General features: G+C 44.2%; 1 long non-coding RNA gene across 1 annotated transcript; it reads right to left on the reverse strand.

Moving 5' to 3' along the window:
• Nucleotides 1-4,968: 4,968 nt before the first annotated feature.
• Nucleotides 4,969-17,369, reverse strand: LOC142408576 (uncharacterized). The gene is made up of 3 exons (XR_012775344.1): nucleotides 17,212-17,369; nucleotides 14,521-14,761; nucleotides 4,969-5,262 (listed from the first exon to the last, which is right to left on the reverse strand). It is a non-coding gene; the product is annotated as an uncharacterized LOC142408576 (long non-coding RNA).
• Nucleotides 17,370-19,342: the final 1,973 nt, after the last annotated feature.

The following is a 19,342-nucleotide window of genomic DNA, read 5'->3' on the forward strand; positions in this document are numbered from 1 at the left end:
TTGACTTTCTGATCTTGGCAACAAGAAGAGTAATAGAAAATGTCCTTTCCAGATTCTTTTGCATATCAAAAGCAGCTTGATCTCAGAAAATCTGAACAGTAGTAGAGCTGTGTTCATGCAGACACTGAGGTATAGCCAAAGGTAGAATGCAACAAATCTCCTTAAATCGCCAAATAAGAGGATACAGGGTGCGGAATACCCAGGAAGGCTTTGAGGCTTCATTTATCCTTGTTACCAACCTGGAAAGCATTGATAAAACCTCTGGGAAGGATCTCAGATGAATGCTGTGTTGCCAAGTGGAAGGATACATGGAAACACTTTCTTTGGTGGGTTTTAGACATCAAGGCTTCAGCAGTGAGGATACTGCCATGGCATATGATAACCCCATCACACAAGGACATCTGCCAAAGGCATGGAGAAAAACAAATAAAAAAGGCCTGTAAATCAGATGGCATTGGGTAAACAGGCCCATGGGAGCAGCAGGTTTGGTTTTGTGTTTTCTCTTCCTTTGTCTTTTTAGGGGGAACCTGTCCTGATGGTACTGTCCCTTGTTAAACACCTTTCTTAGGGCAGCTGCAGGAAAGGTAGAAGGAAGAAATGAGCATTTGCTTTCCTGGCTGTCTTGATTTAGCCAGATGTGAAACTGTACAAACAGTCATCTCTACTGTTAAATAACTCTTTAATAACTGCTGATTGACAGGGTTTCTGAACAGAAGCCACCAAACACACTTGTTAACCACTGCTTTTCTAGCAGTACTACGGATCAGAGACAGCTGCCTCTGAAATGTGCTTTCTGCCAGGTTGCATTGGCGTGCTACGCTTGATTTCTGCATAAATGGTGTTAGTCATCAGCTCAAGCAATGAAGTTCCTTTGACACGATACCTGCTGTGCTCCCTGACTGTGCTTTTTTAATATCTTACATGCTGTTGTGTCTGAGACATTTCAGAATTCTATCTGACAATTTCCCTTTCAATTTTCCCTCATCGGACGCCGTATATTTATATTTTCTTTTTCAGGTGGGATTTGTAATCCTTCTACCTTGACATATGCACTCCTAAAATGAACAGCAAGGGCTTACTGCTATTGCCTGCTGCAGGCATTTAGCTCAGCTGTTCTATGCTGCTTCCAGCTTGCCCCTCTGACGCCAAAAGTGGTCTCACTTTCCTCCAATGGCTGTATAGGGGACATACACTCCTAATTTTTCCTGTCTCAATTGTATCTAATTTATTTTCCGGAAGTAAACAGTACAGATACTACCACTGGCTTTCCACATTTGGCTTCCAGTAGCGTTTCTGTTGATACACTTCTAACCCTGCAAACACCTCCATGTCTTTGTGCATGCCCTAGCTGAACTGCAGCCTGTGTCATTCTGCTGAAAAATCAGGATCCTCCTGGTTTTCAAGGAAACTAGAAATCCCCAAAACATTCCTAGTGCAATCCACAGGAATTACTGGAGCCTGGGACAGAGTCGATCAGACATTTATTATCACAGCACCCATTAGTTCAAGGCAGGAAGATGGATACATAGTTACAGAATTATAGAAAGAATAAAAGAAAAACAATTCACAAAATTTAAACTGGCTCAGCACAACAAGTGTTTGTAAGCATCAGGAGGTGTTTATAGTTTTGGTCTTACGGGGCAATTTTGGGTCATTGGATCAATCCCACTTGGAGAGGAAGAAGGGCAATTTTCATTTAAAAACTTAAAAACCCAAACTCTAAAATGCGGTAGAAGTCCCCCATCCAAGGGCTGATAAACCCCAGCCTTTCTTGGTTGTTGAGGATCCAGATGTAATGTCTGACAAAGAGCAGGATTGGACATCTGCGATAGAGATCAGGGCAAAAAAGAGGGCAATTTTGCAGAGGAACGCCTGAGATACAGTCTGTGTGACTCATGTTCAGAGGACAGTGTATCCTTGGTAGCTTGTTGTTCATGAAAATGAGTTTCAAAAATCCTTATTCTGTTTTTCTACATGGGTTTCTTGTTGGTACAAAAAAGCAAGGTGTGGTTTCCAGAAGGACCTGTGGTCGCTCTTCCCATACCTCTGCTCACAGCTCCTCAACTGCAGGGCTGTAGGTACTGAACCAAGTTAATTAATATACGGAGTTACGTGTCCAAATTCTGCTCAATTATGGATTCTTCTTTGAGCTACAGAAGAGTTTGAGGCTTGTAAGCTGCAAAAGCATGTTCAGAAGCAGAAATGGCATAGCACTGCCCATAACTTGCAATGGTGATAGTTCCTGAATCCTCTCTAACGTTTGAAAGGTTTGTTGTGGCTTCATTTCAGCTACACTCAGGCGTTACTCCACACAGCAGTGAGCAGCTCCAGCTGAATCTTCATGACACCTTGAGGACACCTTGGGCATTTTATCCCATTGAGAAAGATCTGATGCTGTCAGATCACAGACCTTTCACACTGACTGATAATCCAACAGCCATCGTTATGCCTGAGATATCCTACAATTCAAATAGAAGTATCTAAGGCTGGCAGGAAAATATCCCTGAGTTTACATGAAAGCAACCATGATTTTTGCAGTAGGACGCGCTGTTACATATCAGGAGACTTTCTGGGAACTTTGGTTAGCTTGCGTTGAAGTGTGCATGCATCTGCTATAAATTCTAATGAAATTGCTTGCTCACATCTCTGAAGTGGCTTGTTTATTTCTTTGTAGCTGCTGGGCAGATGCCTTGTATTTGTGTGGGAGATTTCTCCAGAAATTTGATAGTACTTCTAAGCGAAATGGTTTTGCCTGTAAAAGGGCACGTCCTAGTTGTCAGACAGTCAGGTTTCCAACATGGGCACTCCTTTCCCTTGTTTACACCACTGCACTTTCACCTGAGGATCACCATGTTTTGCAAACAAAAGCCCCTTGTCAAGAAGGAGCCTTGATATTTTTACCCTTACGTTAATGAGGAATGAACCGAAACCCAGTGAGCTAGACCAACATTCCCTAAAGTGCTCTCTAATTATGGGCACCTCCATTCCTAAGCATCCAGATTGGGATGCCTTGGCTGGGTTTGCAGCAGGGTTGTGTAACTTGGTCTTGCGTGTGCTTTGAGTTCTCACAGACCTTCAGAAAATTCAGGCCCAAGAGGTATGAAGATGCTTAAACTGAGTAATAAGAAATGACTGGACATTTTTGTAAGCCTCCATTGCTTGCCAAAAACTGCATAATGACTCAATGTCATGGTCTGAAACAAAACCTCTGAGTTCTGTCTGTTAACTATTAGACCACGTCTGATGTGAGGGAGGGAGAAACATATAAATCTAGTCAGAATCCCGCTGAGCAGAAACTAGAGATCTGTTGCAGAGACCACCAAGGGGAGTTGCAAAGGCTTTCATTGACCTTGGAAGCAAAGACCACCAGTGGGCACAGCGGTACACAAACCAGTGCCCTGAGAAGGAGGAGAGCACTGAAAGCCCACTGACAAAACCACCTGAGGAAAAAAGACAGTATATCTTACACACTGTATCAGGATGAAGTATCTATTTGAATAGCTGTGGTATTTTCACTTGTTTCCAACAATTCTGTTTCATGGCTCTATTATGTATTTCTAGCAACAATGCTGAAATTATTTTATAACTCATTGGGAAAAAAAGCCATCTAAGACATTTATCATCAAAACCACTTGTCAGGCTGAAAAAAGTTGTCAAAGAAATTTTCTTTTCCCTTTTTATTGTTTTCCTGACAAGCTGGACAGGGGCTGTTTTCTCTTGTGCTGCAAAATCTAATTATATACGTACATAAAAAAATAGATGGCACTAACCATTTGTCTCGCATGACTCACCACTGTCTTTCCAAATGTCATAAATGCTGGCAAGCAAACTACAACCACGAAACACATTAGTGTCTCACAAGGCTGCTTGGCTTGATTACAGGCTGGCAAGGATTAGGCTGAGTAATTGGGAGATGGGAGGAAGATTTCACTGGACATCTGGGATTATTGTGTGCTGGAAACACTGCAGAAGATAAACCACTAAAAGACAATCTAATGCCTTCAACAGCAATCCCCATCGCAGGGCGTTACGGTTTGTACAGCCCAGAAGACAGGAAGAAACAGAGCATTATCCAAGTAGAAGAGGAGACACCCACATTTGGCAACACCGAAGAACAACGTCTTGAACACGACCATTCCCTGGGAATGGGTTTCTTCTCATGCACCCTCTTACTGCAGCAGCCACAGAAACCAAAGCCCAGACCTGCTCCTACTGAGTGTCTGCTATCAGAATTTGAACTTCTTGCCCCGGACAGACCTCAGGAAGCATGCTGAATGGGACCACAAGCTACACTTGTATCACAAACACAAGCTGAGTGCTTCTCTGGGGTTGCCCTGCCTTAATCAGGCTGTCCAGTTCTAACCCAAGAAGTCGAATTTAGCCTTGCATCTAAAATAAAGGGCTGTGAAATCATAATTTGGGCCTCCTGTTTTAAAACAAAAAGTCAGTCCCTCTCTGGATTACATCTTCCTGGCCACCTCCTGTGCAGGAGTGAGGCTGATGCCTGAAAGCCCTGCTCTGGACCAGGCGGTGGGGAGGAGGGTTTCCCGTACACCATGATGAGACCCCAGACATCCTCACCAGGGTGCACCTTCTCTCATGGCTGCAGACAGTCCTGCACAGTAAGTGCCTTTTACTTCCTCACAGACCTCACTGGAAGATCGGGGTCCAGCTGGGTAGTACAGCACAGCTTCTCCTCTGCCCTGGGACTACACATGTCGGGGCAGACCAGAGCCAAAGAGAAGTGCATTGGGCTGAGTAGAAGGTGCGGCCAAAAGAGTAAATCTCAGTCTCAGAGCATCAGACACAATGAATCTGCTATAGATACGCTTTAATAAATAAATAAACAAACAAATAAATCAAAGTTACTTCTGAAACTCTGGAGAACTTTGAAGAAACTCATCCTTTCATAGCGAGGTGGGCAGTGTATTTCTGAAACAGAGTGTTTCTTAAATGGTCTTCCTCAGCTTTCTGATTTGCTGGCACAGATCCTGGTGCCAGGACCTGTCTGTTCCAACAAGTGCCATTCTCGTTTTGATTTTACGATCCCGTTTGAAGATGCACCCCCTCGCTCTTTAATTTCCCATCCCCAGAGCGCAGTGCTCGGTCCCATCCACATGCTCAGCATTTCCCCGTGTGGTTCGAGCCAAGGCTGGCTGCTGAGCTGTGAAATGTGTGTGCTTCCACTCCGCCGGCTCCTTCCGATGTGCCTGGAGCAAAGACTTTATCTCGCTGGGTGATGTCAGGATGGTGGTGCCTGATCTTCAGAGAAGATTCACAGTAGAATATTACAAATCAGGAAGAAATACTCAGGTAGACAGGGAAACTGTGGAAAGTAGAAGAACGAGGCATGAGGCTTTTTTGGCATTAGACTGTTCAAATCTCAGACCATCCTGTGCTGCATTGAGATATTGTGCTCTCCTCTACAAACAGTTGCATTACGTTTTTGTCATTCGGCAAGTGTAACTGTGGTTTATTTTTAGCTTTAATTGAATATTTCCTTTCAAATCTTATCACTGCCCCCCCACATCAAGTGGAATGGACATAAATACAAACATAATGTAGACTACCTTATGCTGAAGAGCACAGCAACAGCAAATTAATAATCTTTTTTTCCGAGGCATTTCATCTCGAATCCAGGAGAGACTTGTTTACTGATGTGATTCATAGCTGAAGAATAAAATGTTGTCTGGCGAGGTTGATATTTCACATTTTAATATGGATTTTCACCCAAGGATCTCAAAATATTTACAAACCTTAAAGCCTGATCTGCACACAATTTTTTTGCAGCAAATATCCTTTTTTTAAATGAAGAACATGATTTTTCCCCCAGAGTACCTCCCAATAAAATCACAGTTACAGTTACAAAATACTTTAGAGATGTACAACTTAATTCCCTTGCCAATATAGAAAATTTTTTTACTAACTTCAGTAACTCGATGATACTAAATCCATAGAGCATTCATACATAAAAAATATGCCATCGCTTGTCTTCTGAAGCTTAACTAATGCTGTAATATGCCTTACAGCTCCATAGGAGGAAAGTTGAACAGAGCAGTCAAAGCCTTGCTGTTCCACCGGAAAGTGTGGGATAATTGCCCACGGTTGTGCTGAGAATACACACCTGATCTGAATATCTATGGAAGTGTTTGTAGAAATGAGGATGTGTTTAAACTAGCAGGATGAGAAACATGCTGCTTCACTGTGATGGGAAATCAAACTCTGGCAATGGCATTTTGCTCCAAATGTAAGTAAGCCCTGGGGAGATTAAAGGAGCATGTGTTGGAAATTAGATGTTATACTCCAAGGATTTTTTTTATTTTGTACGATGTGTGAATCTTACTTGGTCATAAAATCTGGATGGCAAGAGAAGGGCTAGAATATAAATGCAAGGTCAGTGAAGGAAGATAAAAAACGGAACTGTTTGGGAGCCAGCAAGAATCATTGCACATGTTGGTAGGTTGTTAAGGGCATGTGTGCAGTGCACCAGCAGCTCCTGGCACCTCTGCTGGGGATGCCCAGCTGTGCCCAGCTGTGCCCTCTGACACTGTGCAATTGCATCTGCTGGCTCTCAGAGGGAGAAGGAGAGAGGGAAACTTCATTTGATAGGTTATGATATAAAAGAGGCTGAATAGACGATAATACATCTTGTCTGCTAAGAAGATTAACTACTATGAGCTGGAATACACAGTTCTTTAGGAGCAGGACAAAAATCCATCTTGTCAAAACCCTATCCTTTCCACAAACAAATATAAAGAAGGTGGGGAAGGGAATGAAAAACTTACAACATCATTGATGAGGACAACAGAAATTGTGGGGAGACATTGCCCTGCCAGTGAACTGTACCCACCCAGCAGATCTCTATATCAGCTCTTTGTTCTCTCGTATTTGCTTTTTTCCCCCTTTCCCCCGATCTTCCAGCTCGGTAATTCTCTCCTAGGCATTCGCATAAAGCAGTGCACCAGGTGCTGTCTCTGTGTGGATCTATAACATGAATTACTTTATCTATCCAATAACTTACGAACAAAGTCCAAAAATGTATTTCTGTTGATGTCTGTGTCAGACTGAGTCCTAAGGATCCCCAAAGACCTCCTTTCACAGTAAGAATCTATCTGCTTTCCACTGCCTGATCTGGAATACTAAAACATAGATTTACCTACTTTTTGGTTATTCTATTTTTCATGGCTGGCTTCAGCTCTGGCAATCTGATCTGAACAGAGTTTGGAAATCTTTAATTCTGCTGAATGCCTTGGTCACCTCAGTGAGAGAGCATCCACTTTTCTCTCATTTCCATCTTATGTGCTTTTTGTGTTTGAGCTTCTATCACTGACATATCTAAGACAGTATTTGAAGGTGTCATATATATTTATGTACATGCGTGCGCACGCTAAGAAAACTCTGTACTTAATAACAGAGGATGGCTGTGTTATGTTTTTCAGTCAAAGGATTGCTTTCAGGGGAAACTGGGATTCAACATTATAGAGCCAAAGTTACGATTTCTATAATGAAAGGAGACATATTCCTCCTCTTCTGCTTTCTTCCATGAATTTTATTCCCATCCTTTGGAGATCAGAATGCTGGAGTAGAGGTCTGTATGATTTAGTGTCTGTATTGGCTCTGTGGTTGCACTACACTCAAATCCCGTTGTCTACACACAACAGAAAGCTTCCCACCTTCTTGGCTGCACGGGCACATTGTTGGCTCACGTTCAACTTGGTGTCCACCAGGACCTCCAGATCCTTTCCTGCCAAGCTGCTGTCCAGCTGCATGGCCTCCAGCATATATTGGTGCATGGGGTTGTTCCTCCCCAGGGAAGCACTTTGCACTTCTCTTTGCTGAATGAAATTATTGCTATTATTACCCAAAAGTCAGCTGTTCCCTCCTCTCTGTGCATCCTAGCCATGCTGTGCGTGATTTTGAAAGGTTTTAAGTGCAACTTGCCTTATTTATGAATTCCCAGGCAGCATCAGTCTAGAGATAAGTAGCTAGGTGTTTACCCAAAGCCATGACATGGGCTTCTCTAGGCACCCAGAGGAGGATTCTCCATTTCTAAGCAAGTTTTCCTGGTAGAAATTCTCTGGGACAGGTGTTTGTGACATCTCAGGTGCTTGGCCCTCTTTACATTTTGGCTGCTTGTTTTAATACTTGGTCTATTGTACTTAAAACGCCTAAATTCTACCAAAGCTACACTTTAACTCTTTGTCAATGGATCTGCTCCATGTCCAGTGAAGCTGCTAGGTCAGGCTCTAAATAAAGCCTCTTTTATTGCTCAAAGGAGGTATTTGCCTGAAGGCTTTGCCCGTATTCACAGCAGAGGCACTAAGGAAGCGATGCCCATGCTGGGTTGCACAGGATCGGTGCCCCGTGTTTCTGTCCCCACATCGCTTGCTGGCTTGCCAGAGGACTGCCTGTGTGCACACACTAATACCTGGTTTAGTCAAAAGCAGCTGCTAGATACAGACCTGTCAGCTACATTTAAGCTGACCTGGGTAATTTTGACTGAAATTCCTAGAAAGGTCTCACAAATAGTTCAGGTGGAGAGGGGGAAAGATCAGGCACAGGCACGAGGGCTGCTCAGTAGCTGGTGAGAGGTACCCCTCTTCTATCTCCAAAGGTGGTTACAGAGATACCCCCTTTTAATCCACCTAGACAATGCAAAAGACAGGGACAATATTCCTTCATACAAGCCAGGCTATGTTGGTTTATTTGTCATTGGCTGATGCAAGATAAATATAATTTATGCTAGAAAAATATAGGTTGGATTCAAAGAATTAGTATTCAAACTATTTATTTTAGCAGTTTTACTGAATCAGTTTTAATCAAGTTAGATAAGTAAAATTTGAATATAGAAAAAGAACCAGGTATAAACAAGAACACAGGTTATAAGATGTTCTGACACCTTTTCTTTTCTTTGCAAAGCTACATTTTTCTGATTATGGCAATGAAGCCATCTTTCACCCCTTACATCTAAGGTGACACCATCCATAGCCACAAAGCTGGCATTTCCCAAATCAGGCACATCTACAAAAGCAGATCAAGGACAGAGCAAGCTTCAGGCTCACCAGGACGTCGTCCGGAGGCACAGAGTTGGAGTCTAACTGCTAACACCACCCAAAGCAAAGCTTTACTCTCTGCATACTACCATTCGGGCTGTGCAACTCTCGCCTTTCAAAGTCAGAAGAGCCAACCCAAAGAAATCACAGCTGTGCGCTGAGGGCCCTTCCCTCCTCTCACTGGGCTGGACACCAGAGCGCTTGAACTTCAGCAAGACTGGTATAAGCAGAGCTTAGTATGGAAGAGAACCTGGGGGATTGCTTTATCTCAGCTTCCTCAAGCTCATTAAAAAGTCTCTTTAGCTGAAAAAGCAGTTTGCATGGTGATGTTTGCCTGAGTTCCTGGTACTTCTGAAGCTGTGAGCTGCCCAGTTCAGCCTCTCTAGTGTAGGTTTTGTTCTTGTACATTTGCATTGTACATCTGCATCCTCTTGCAGAGGACCAGGCAGCCGCATCTGCCCTCGCCACGGCAAACCCAGAAGCAGGATGCAGCCCAGTATAAGCCAAATTCAGGAAGACTTTCTCAGCTCTCTTTCTATCTGAGAGTGAGTTAAGCAGGACTTTTCTCTCCATTTCTAGACAACGTGCAGACCTGAGGTACTCTTCATTCATTACCACCTCACACCAAGGACCAGTCTAAGCTCTGGAGAACGTGTATCCAGCTGTCATGACGGGCAATTTGCTTGGTCTTGTCTCAAAACCAATAGAAAAACAATCCCTTTATGGAGGAATAAAGCTTGACAAAACCAAAAATGCATGCAGTCCTCTGATTTCCTGTCTGCATGGTCTGCTCAGCTGGGACATATGTGTACATAGGCAGGGACATGTGGTAGTACAGAGACATTCAGATCACAGTGGTACCTTTGTCACTGGTGGGATGTGAGTTCATCCAGAGTGGGAGTTCTTTTCTTCTTACTTTTCCAGCGGCTAACTCAGGAGCTAAGGTACATGGCAGAATGTCTGAGGAGCAGAAGAAGCTTTCCTGGCCCTTCCTTTCAGCCAGAAAGGCTGGCTGGCTGGGCAGGTGCAGGAGGACAACCAAGGGTGAGGGCTGAGGAAACCTTCCCATCCCACCATCCAGTAGGAGATCAGTTCACCCAGCATGGCTGGCAGAGCACCTCCAGGAGCCTTTGGGCAATCTGACATGAAGGAGCTGGAATTGGCTGTGTTTTGCAGAAACTTGTGGTCAATAATTAGTGTCCATCCATTAAAACCATGGCTGAAGCAGAGTCCTTTGACTCTGAAGAACTGAATCCCACATTATACCAGGAACAAAATGAGGAAAATAACCTGAGCTGAAGCCATCACCGTAGACAGCGAGGACTTTGCAAGCCATATAACCAGTGGTAGGAGGCTGCCAGCTTCAGCTCTGATGCTCTAAGTGATTGACAGGTCCACAAAGCATCACAGGGAGGAACTGAACACGTCTCATGTAAGAGGCTGAATTCAAAGCATTTGAAATTCTCAGCTCCATTAATGCTGAGTGATAAGTACCTCCCTGCGGCTTGGGGATGAGCCTACAGAGGAAGACTAGGCAACAGGTGACTTGTGTTTCTGACGTGCTAAAATCAGACCCTACACGAGGCAGAGCTCTGGCTTTTTGGCTCTAAGTGACTGTCGGGCAGGGATTCTGCCCCTATCTCTGAGGCACCTTCCCAAGGGTGGCTGTCCCTGTGGTCTGGCCTCTGCTGGGTGATCTTCAAATATCTGAGGTTTGTGTGGAAAACCCAGCAGGGACTTAGCTACAAGTCAAGTCCCCAAATACGGAATCCTGCATTTCCCAAAGGTTCATCCTGGGGAACAGGTCCCTTTGATGGGTCATCAGATCTTAGGCTGTCAGACATTTTTTCTAGATTATTGCAGAATATTAAGAGGGATATCAAGATGACTTTTCTGATAACTAGTTGTTTTTGTTTTTTTTTTTTTAATAGTTCATGTTGCACAGAGCATTAACAGAGAGTATCATGTGCTGTTCTTTTTTAATGAAAACACAAGATGTCCTCAAAGGGTGCTCTAATTAGAGCAATTCAAGTACTTTTGAGTGAGGTGACTGCTTGGGAAATGCTACTCCGTTAAAAAGAATAAAAGATATTACCAGAAATATGGACACCGCCCCCCCCCCCCCCCCCCCCAAATAGAGTATCGAAAAAATTGTTGGGCAACAGAAACCAAAGCAGAATTTCTGACAAAAGAAAAAAGGCCTGTGATAGTCCAGGGTCCCCCACACTGCCCAGTTCAGACCTGGCTTTCCCGCCCGCCGTCCTATTTTTCTGGCTAGTGCTTGTTATAATGGCCTCAAGGGAGCTTTAAATGTTAATTTACCTTACCAGAGTTCAGAAATACTTAGCTCAAGCCAATTAAGTTTTTAATTAAACATGCATTAGGAGGCGAATCTTGCCTATGGAATTTCTCCACATCTTTTTTAAGAGACAGAGCAATCAGTAAAGTTTGGCAACCCCTGCATTACAACAAGTTAAAGCCCAAGAACATTTTTAACCTTTGCTTGTGAATTGCATGACTCACAAAATTGAAGATCTCGGAGCAGAACCCTGCAACTCTATTTCTTTTTCCCAATGTGTTGATTTATGTATTGATCATATTCCCCAGGTTCCTCTGATAGAAAGACTGTCATTTAAAAAATAAGCAGCATTTTATTTGTGTGCACTGTGCTTCTGTTGATTGCAAAGCCAATATATGCAATTCTGCAGCTCGGCTGTTAAAGCAAGAGCGTGCTCAGTAATTGATCTGCGTCAGCATCTCCCACCACTTGAACGATAATACATGTTTTAAACAGGCTGGTCTTAAAAATTAGAATGAGCCTGACAAAAAATGCCTGAAGAGATCCAAAAAAGAAAGATATGATAAAAGTGTTATGGAGTCTCCTCTGTGCAATGTCTTGAGAGGGTATTTAGATATTTGGTGTCCAGAAGAGGTGGCTGATGCTGTTGATTTAAAAAAAGACTTCAGTCTACTCATTGCTTTGTGCTTACTCAAAACAAACGAAATCCCACACCAATGCAACAGCAGGTTACAGAAAACGTTTCTGTTAGCAGGTTGAGTCTGAAATCCAGTATTTCATGCTTGATAGCGGGGAAAGGGAAACTTATTTCTGAATCTTCATGAACTTGATTGCATGTAGGCTGCTGATGCATTTAGTTAGAAAATGAAAAATCCCACCAAAATGCAAAAAACTCTTTAGTTTGGTTGAAAAATAAATCATGTACAGTGAAAAACAACCAGCTCTAAAGTGAAGATAGGAATGTTTTATAAGGGTAAGTTAATCTCAGATGAAATTGCTTTTCTGTAAGACTGAATCTATATGAAAGCAATAAAGGGAAAATCCAGTGCTCGTATCTTTTCAAAGAAGAAAAATATCCATCTTTGAAGATTTTCTGAACTCCTTAGGCGGAGGTACCTAGCAGCACCTCTTCACTGGCTTGTGGTATACCAGAAAATAATGAAAATATGTTACTGCAGTGATGTAAAAATTCATTGCAGAGGCAGAAGTGTGTCATCAGAGGGAGGGAATTAGCCGCAGAGGCAATGGTCACCCAAAACATGCTGCCAAGGTACCCAGGAGAGCCTGTGAACTTCCATCAGTGCAAACTAGAAAATGTATTGATTTGCTTTGGGTATAAGATTAAACAAGCAGCAATTCTCCGTGTATAATTTATAGGTTACTGGCAACAATGTCACACTTGGCTGTTCCTTCTGAAGTGGCATCCTTCTCCCATGATTCACCCTCATCCTTACCAAGGATAAAAGTGGTATAAAAAACTGTGGCTGGAGCCAATCTCTATTTTTCATTTCAAACTTTGACACATGAAAAATAGCCTGTTTTGACTTAGTGCTTGGATTTTAAATTTACCCTTCCCGTTCTGTGTTTCAGAAAAAAAAGCCTGTTTGCTTTTTAAAGATTTAGTTTTTTGTTATTCATCATTCTCTATCCCTTTAAATGGGGCCCTTCAGTACCTTTTTCAAGTTGGCAAAAACACTGGGAAAAGGGAAGCCCAAAGATTTTTGTTTCTAAACTGAGAAACAAATGTTATAATTTTTTATCTGATAGCAGGGAGAAACTAGTTTTGGAGAACAAATGAACAGAATAAACTTTTCAGATGCTCTTCCTTAGCTATCCAAGAGTCGTCATCTCCTGGCCACGGCCCTTACCACCAGATCCCGGCGTAAGGAGGCAGCCCTGGCTGAGCTGCATGGTAAAGGCCATGAAGTGCAGGATAAATTTCTTCTTGCCTTTCCAAAGTAGGGGAAGTTGCTCGATTTCCTAGAGAAGGGCTGGGCTCAGCATCTCCCTGTGGGCATGTTCAGCAGCTTCCCCTTCCCACTCTTTCTGGTTCACGTTTCCCACATGCCCAGTTCTCCCCTTGCATTACGGTGGGGTTGAAGGCATCAAACTCAGGCAGAAGAGCGCCTCAAAGAGGATAATAGTACTGTGAGATGAATGTTCTGAGCATTTCTGGTCACCAAAGAGCACCATGCTACAATACCTAGCAATTTTCCAGTGCTTTGCAAAAGCCTGGACCCACAGGTCCCTGCCAGCCCTGAAGCGTGGTGAGAACTCAGTGTGGAGAGGAACCACACCAAAGCAGACGGGTTTGGACAGCGTCCCCCATCCCAGCCTGGTTCCCAGCCTCTGTCTTCTCAGCAGATGTTCGAGATGAGGTCCTGTTTGAAAGGTTTGTTTTGAACATCAGTCCCAAATGAGAAGATTGGGATAATACCCTAAATGTCAATTACAGATAGGCTTAGACCATCCCTGAAGAGGAATCGGGATCCTCTTTCTTTGTCCTTAAACACCTTAAAGACCCTTCCTACCAAAACCACAGGGACACATGGACTTCCAGTACTGGCTAGGTGTGGCTTTCAAAGCCGTAATTTGGACTTGTGTATGTAAATCCCTTTATGGCATAGCCTCTAAGAGACTGGCATAGCCTCTAAGAGCCTCTAAGAGCCATATGGCCTCTAAGACACTGGGACACTTTGGGAAGCGAACCACATTTAGAAAAGACATTTTCAATGTTGAAAAAAAAAAGAAATAAAGAAGAAAAGTTTTATTTTCCTTTTTGCCTGCAGGAATCCTTTAGCAAATGCAGCAGGCAGTGCCTGCCAAGTGTGGTCAGCTGGGATGTCAGCTGGGGATGAACAAATACGGGGGAGGAATCTGCCGGAGTCTGCAGGGCTCCTGTAGGCACTTGGAGATCTGTTCACAAAAACAACACATATCTCCACAGCAGGACTGACCTACAGCTTTCTGAGCCCCCCACAGAGGAGCACCCGCTCCTCCATGGCATGTACGGTCTGCCTGTGGCATACATTACAGTGCCATAAATAGCACATCCTATCGTCAGCCTTACAAGCAACGGCCACGGTGCTCACTACAGCTTGGAAATACCTGGAGGAAAACAAGCCATGAGTCTGAACAGGGACACGCGAAGGATTCAAACCTACTTACAGTGCTCTTGCTTGTCCTGAAGATGTTCTTGAGATTCCTGCTATAAACCTAATGCCTCAGTGAGATCTGTGGCCATACTGGTTTTCAAACTGTGCTCCGTGGGACTCCAACTGGTGATCTGCTGCTGCCTTGCCAAACTGTATCACTGCTACGGTACGATCATTTGAATTCAAAACCCCACAGCGGTGAAACGCACCTGTGTTGGTAGTCATCAGTGGTCCGCACTTGGGAGCAAGATTTTCTGCAGTAAAAAAAAAAGAGTCTGAGGCTGAAGGTCAGAAAAAGGCTGAGGATAATGTTGTCTGAGCTGTGCTGAAGTTCCCAGCTCAGTGTCAGACCAAACCAATTCTCTTGTTATCCTTTGCCACACAGCATCCTCACGAAACAACCCAAACCCTCGGGAGTTTAATATTTTATTCACAACATGAAAAGCTGAGGCTTCATCTTGCCCTTGGCACAATAAATAGACTGACTGAAGCAAGTGCCTACCCTACTTTATAACTGCGAAATGCCCACTGACCCGTAATAGGCTTCAGCAGCGTACAGGTGCTGTATTTCTGGTCACAGAACGGGAGGGAAAATGCAGATTTCATGAGTTGCCAGTGGAGATTTATATTCAGCTGGTTAATATCTCTGAGCTTTCTTCACAAGAAAAGTGATTTTAGTTGTCACTGCGTGTTGCGCTGCGTGGCCAAGCCTGGCAATGCAATTAGTGCTAACCTGGAGGTACAGGGCACGCAGGGACCACCGCGACGCTTCTGGCATTAATGGATATCACCACTTACCATTTGTGGTCTGGCAGTTAAAGACGCTTCCTTCCCATGCTGCGTCAGATATGTAATCATCCATTTTCAGATCTCTGCAATCTTTGCTGTCAGAAAAACTAAATGATGTCCGCACTAGACACAGGCCGGAAGAGATGAATGCTTATCGTTGTTGCATATCTCTTAATAAATGTCTATAGAGTATCACAAGATGAGCAAAGGTTGGCCCACAGTAAGTGGTACCGTATGGAGGAAGGTGTGCAGCCAGAAAATACCCAGGTATGGCATTAAAAGCTTGAATTGAAGTCCCAAAGCTGATAATTACTGGAGCTTGGCTGGGTGCTTAGCAAGCCGATAAAAGACTTGTATTAATGAAAGGTTCATGATAGATAAATGGCAGATGGTAACTGAGTGCAGGAGGTATGGTATGATGCACAAGGGACTGATTAAGAGGAGCTATAACTTGGACACTTTGGATGCCAGACATCTGGAGTGTGGGGTGCACATGCTATTTTTCCTGCAAATACAGTATTGTGCCTATACTTAGGTTGAGAGACACACGATGTATATACATACATACACACAAATGTATATACACACAGTGCTAAATAAAAAATAGTCAAGACCAAACCCTGGCCACAAGGCTGAGCAGTCAGAGCTGGCTTTCATCCACACTAATTAAGGATAATCCTCCATAGCAGGTTTGTCTTGGAGAGCTGTGGAGTAAGCCACCAATTCAGTTATGTGGACCATGGTGGTCTAGTGCTTCAGCTGATCTCCCTGACCCTCTCATTTCGCAGCATAGATGTGCCTTCAGGATTCCTTTTAAACCCATTCTCCATGGTTTGTTTAAATGTGGAAACAACAAAAAAACAGTTTTCAATGCCATCCCCCAGATAAGACTATTAATTATTCATATTGGTCAAGGTTTTGAGTGATCAAGGGACAGAGGAGTGGGTTCCTGCCATCTCCAAGGGGAAAAAAAAAACAGTGCTTGAATAGGAAAACATCTATTACAGGATGTGCAGTAACTGTGGAAAACATGAATCCAGGAGCAGCTTTACGAGGGGATGACTCAGACATTGGTCATCCCCAGAAGAGTGGTCAAAACAGCCGGGAATACAGCGACGGGAAGGCACCTGCATTGCAGAGCTGAGGTGACTCAGCGGGAGAGTTTCGTCTCCAGCCTCTGAGATTTCTGTCCTGTTGTGCAAGCCCCATCCCCAGGAACATCCCCAGTCCATCCAGTCCTTCCTTCCCCAGCAGCTGCAGGCCTGGGAGTCTGCAGCTCACACTCAGGCTCTTTCCCCCTCCTTCCCAGAGGTGAAATTTGCAGGGGAAGGGAGGGTCCCCTTCAATGCAGCGTTCATTCAGAATAGAAAACTGTTTTGGCCACAAAGCCATTTAAAAATTCAGATGAGTTTCACCAAACACCATGTGCTAGCATGGTTAGGATGATGCTGACCGTAGGGACAGCTGATTCTGCCCTGGGAAAGGTGGGTGATCAGGTCAAAAATGAATGGAAAAGACCATTATAATTTTCCAGAAGACTGAGTATTGTCTTTTCTCAGTTCTTATGCTTTCCTGCCTGATTTCTTAAAAGCTAGAAATGTGTCAGTGAACGGAGAAGGCCTGATTCCAGTTCAAAAACTATTCCCAAACTTCTGTTAACCTATAGCAATTTGCTTCCCAAACCACAAAATGCCCCATCCTCACACTCACCTGACACCCCGTGCCCCGATCCCAACCAGGACGGGCTGGTCCCCGCACCCCGCAGGCACTCCCGGCTGCCCGGGGATCTCCAAGTTGTTCTCCATCCCACAGATCTACACCACCGCCCTCTTCTCCTAAGGTCTCCAGCCCTTTCTTAGTCAACAGAGGAACTCTATATTGTCTTCCTATAGTCTCCTCCTCCTTCATGTCTCACCTCTTTCAGTGTGACCTCCAGAAAGGACTGGAATTAGACAACTTCCAAGGACTGCAAAAATGCTGCTTTGATGTTTTTCCTGCAAACACAATATTGGGTTGAGAAAGAATTGTGTGTAAAGCCAAAGCATCAGAGCTGGCCTTTCTCAGGCTGGCTGCACAGCTCCATTTGGAATAAAAACCATTTACTTTGTCTTAGGCAAACAGGAAACTGATGTAAGCAACACGACTGCTGAATACCTATCATTCCTTGTATGTGCACTGGCTGGGTTTCAAGGCAGCACTGTACAGGCGTAAATACGCTGATGGAACTAAGAATTTAATCACCAGCATCTGACTCAGGCACACGTACCACCATACCAAGTCCTCCATCATCCTCCCTCACATCTAAAGGTCCTTGAAACGTCAGGGTCCCTGGGGCAGGCAGCACGCTCGCTGCTCCAGTGACCCCACGAGGACTTTCATCCCCTGTAATGAGCCCCTCATCCTCCTCCAAGCTCAAGGTCTCGCCCTTGTATAAGATGTCCAAGTCTCTATGCAGCCCTCAGCCATCGACCTCTGCTCCAGCCCCTACGCACTGCATGGACTCAGAGGACATCAGCTGCTGCTCAACTATTTTTGCTTTATTTCACCAATTCTTCATTTCTAGGCTTGAAGCAGTTCCTTCCAGTTCTCAAAGCTATACTTCTCCAACAGCCTCAGGGGGTTGTTTGTAGGTTTGAGGGCTCTGTTTTGAGCCAGTGCCCCTATTTTTAAGGGCTCTGCTATCAACCTATCTTTTATGCCCCATCACACCTGGTACCCAGCACCAGTCCGTGCAGCATGATCATGTAAACAAGCCTAACCAGGCAGTGGCGTCTTGCAAAGCTAGCGTTAGGCACAGTTAGCATAAAACCTGCAGGCTGGTATTAGTAGCAACAATATTGGTTTTACTGGTTTTATCGCAGGGAGCTGTGACTGCTGCAGGCACCAGGGCAGGGAAGGGCGATGGGGAAGGCAAGCGCTTTCAGCTGCGGGACTGCAAGCAAGGAGCCATGGCAGGGGGCTCCTCTCACTAATTTTTTTCAAATGCTATGAAGTCTGAGCCTCTTGAAATAAGTGAAAATCCTTCCAGGGAATTCAGTAGCCTCTGGATGCAGCTTTCAGGGTATGCGAGCCCACCTGTCCCTGCAAGAATGCACAAGGGTGATCATGCCACAGTGAGAAATGCAAGCTGATTTTGGGAGACTCTCTTGTCACGTGTGGTGCAATGCGGCTGATCTGGCCCTCCAGGTAAATTATGTTTGCGCTAGAAGGTGTCACAGCTGGATTGAAGAGGGTGGAGGTAATTATACACGGTAGGATATCTCAGCCCATATCTGCTCTCCTACATGACACTCAAGACAGCTTGATTGAAATAAAATACTTAAGTGCTTGTTTTCACTTTTTGTATTTATTTATGGGTTTTATATGCATATTCCTTGGGTAAATACAGTGATATCTCATACTGTGAACTGGTATTGAAAGCACAAGCAGTTGGCATAGCCAGGCTGGAAGACTCTCACGTGTTGATTAGAGCAGGAGCTTTCTGATGTGACCGTTTTGCCCTGCTGACCTATTTAATTAATTGGCTCATTATCAGCAACCCAGCCAGGAGCCATGTATCATCTGTGGGAATATTTTCCCCAGATATGCAGCCTATAGAGAAATAAAATCTATTTCTTTTTCCTATTGCTTTGGCATCTCATTTTACTGTTGAGTAACACATACAGCTGTATGTCTCCAGCTGGCCATGGAAGGATGAGAACTGAATTTGCAAATATTATAGCACATTTCAATTTAACAATGTTAAAAAAAAAAAAGGAATTGTTTCATATATGCTTAGTTCAATGTAAGATTGGCTCCTCCTTAGGAGGACAGGCCTGGCTGGATGGCACCACCGTTTGCTGGGAGCGCCGGCAATGCTCAGGTCCTATGAAGGCCATATGATCCCAGCGTACCTGAGATGTGTCCTCTGCACCAGGCATGACCTGCAAGATAAAGGGAAGGCTCAGGCCACCCAAAAGACAATTTTCTCAAGGTCCAGTGACTGAGCAGCTAAAGAGGAAAGTAAAACATGGAGTCAGCCCAGCCCTTGGTTGAAACATTTCGTT

This window comes from Mycteria americana, chromosome 4, assembly GCF_035582795.1.
Source record: "Mycteria americana isolate JAX WOST 10 ecotype Jacksonville Zoo and Gardens chromosome 4, USCA_MyAme_1.0, whole genome shotgun sequence".
In the NCBI taxonomy this organism is placed as follows: domain Eukaryota; kingdom Metazoa; phylum Chordata; class Aves; order Ciconiiformes; family Ciconiidae; genus Mycteria; species Mycteria americana.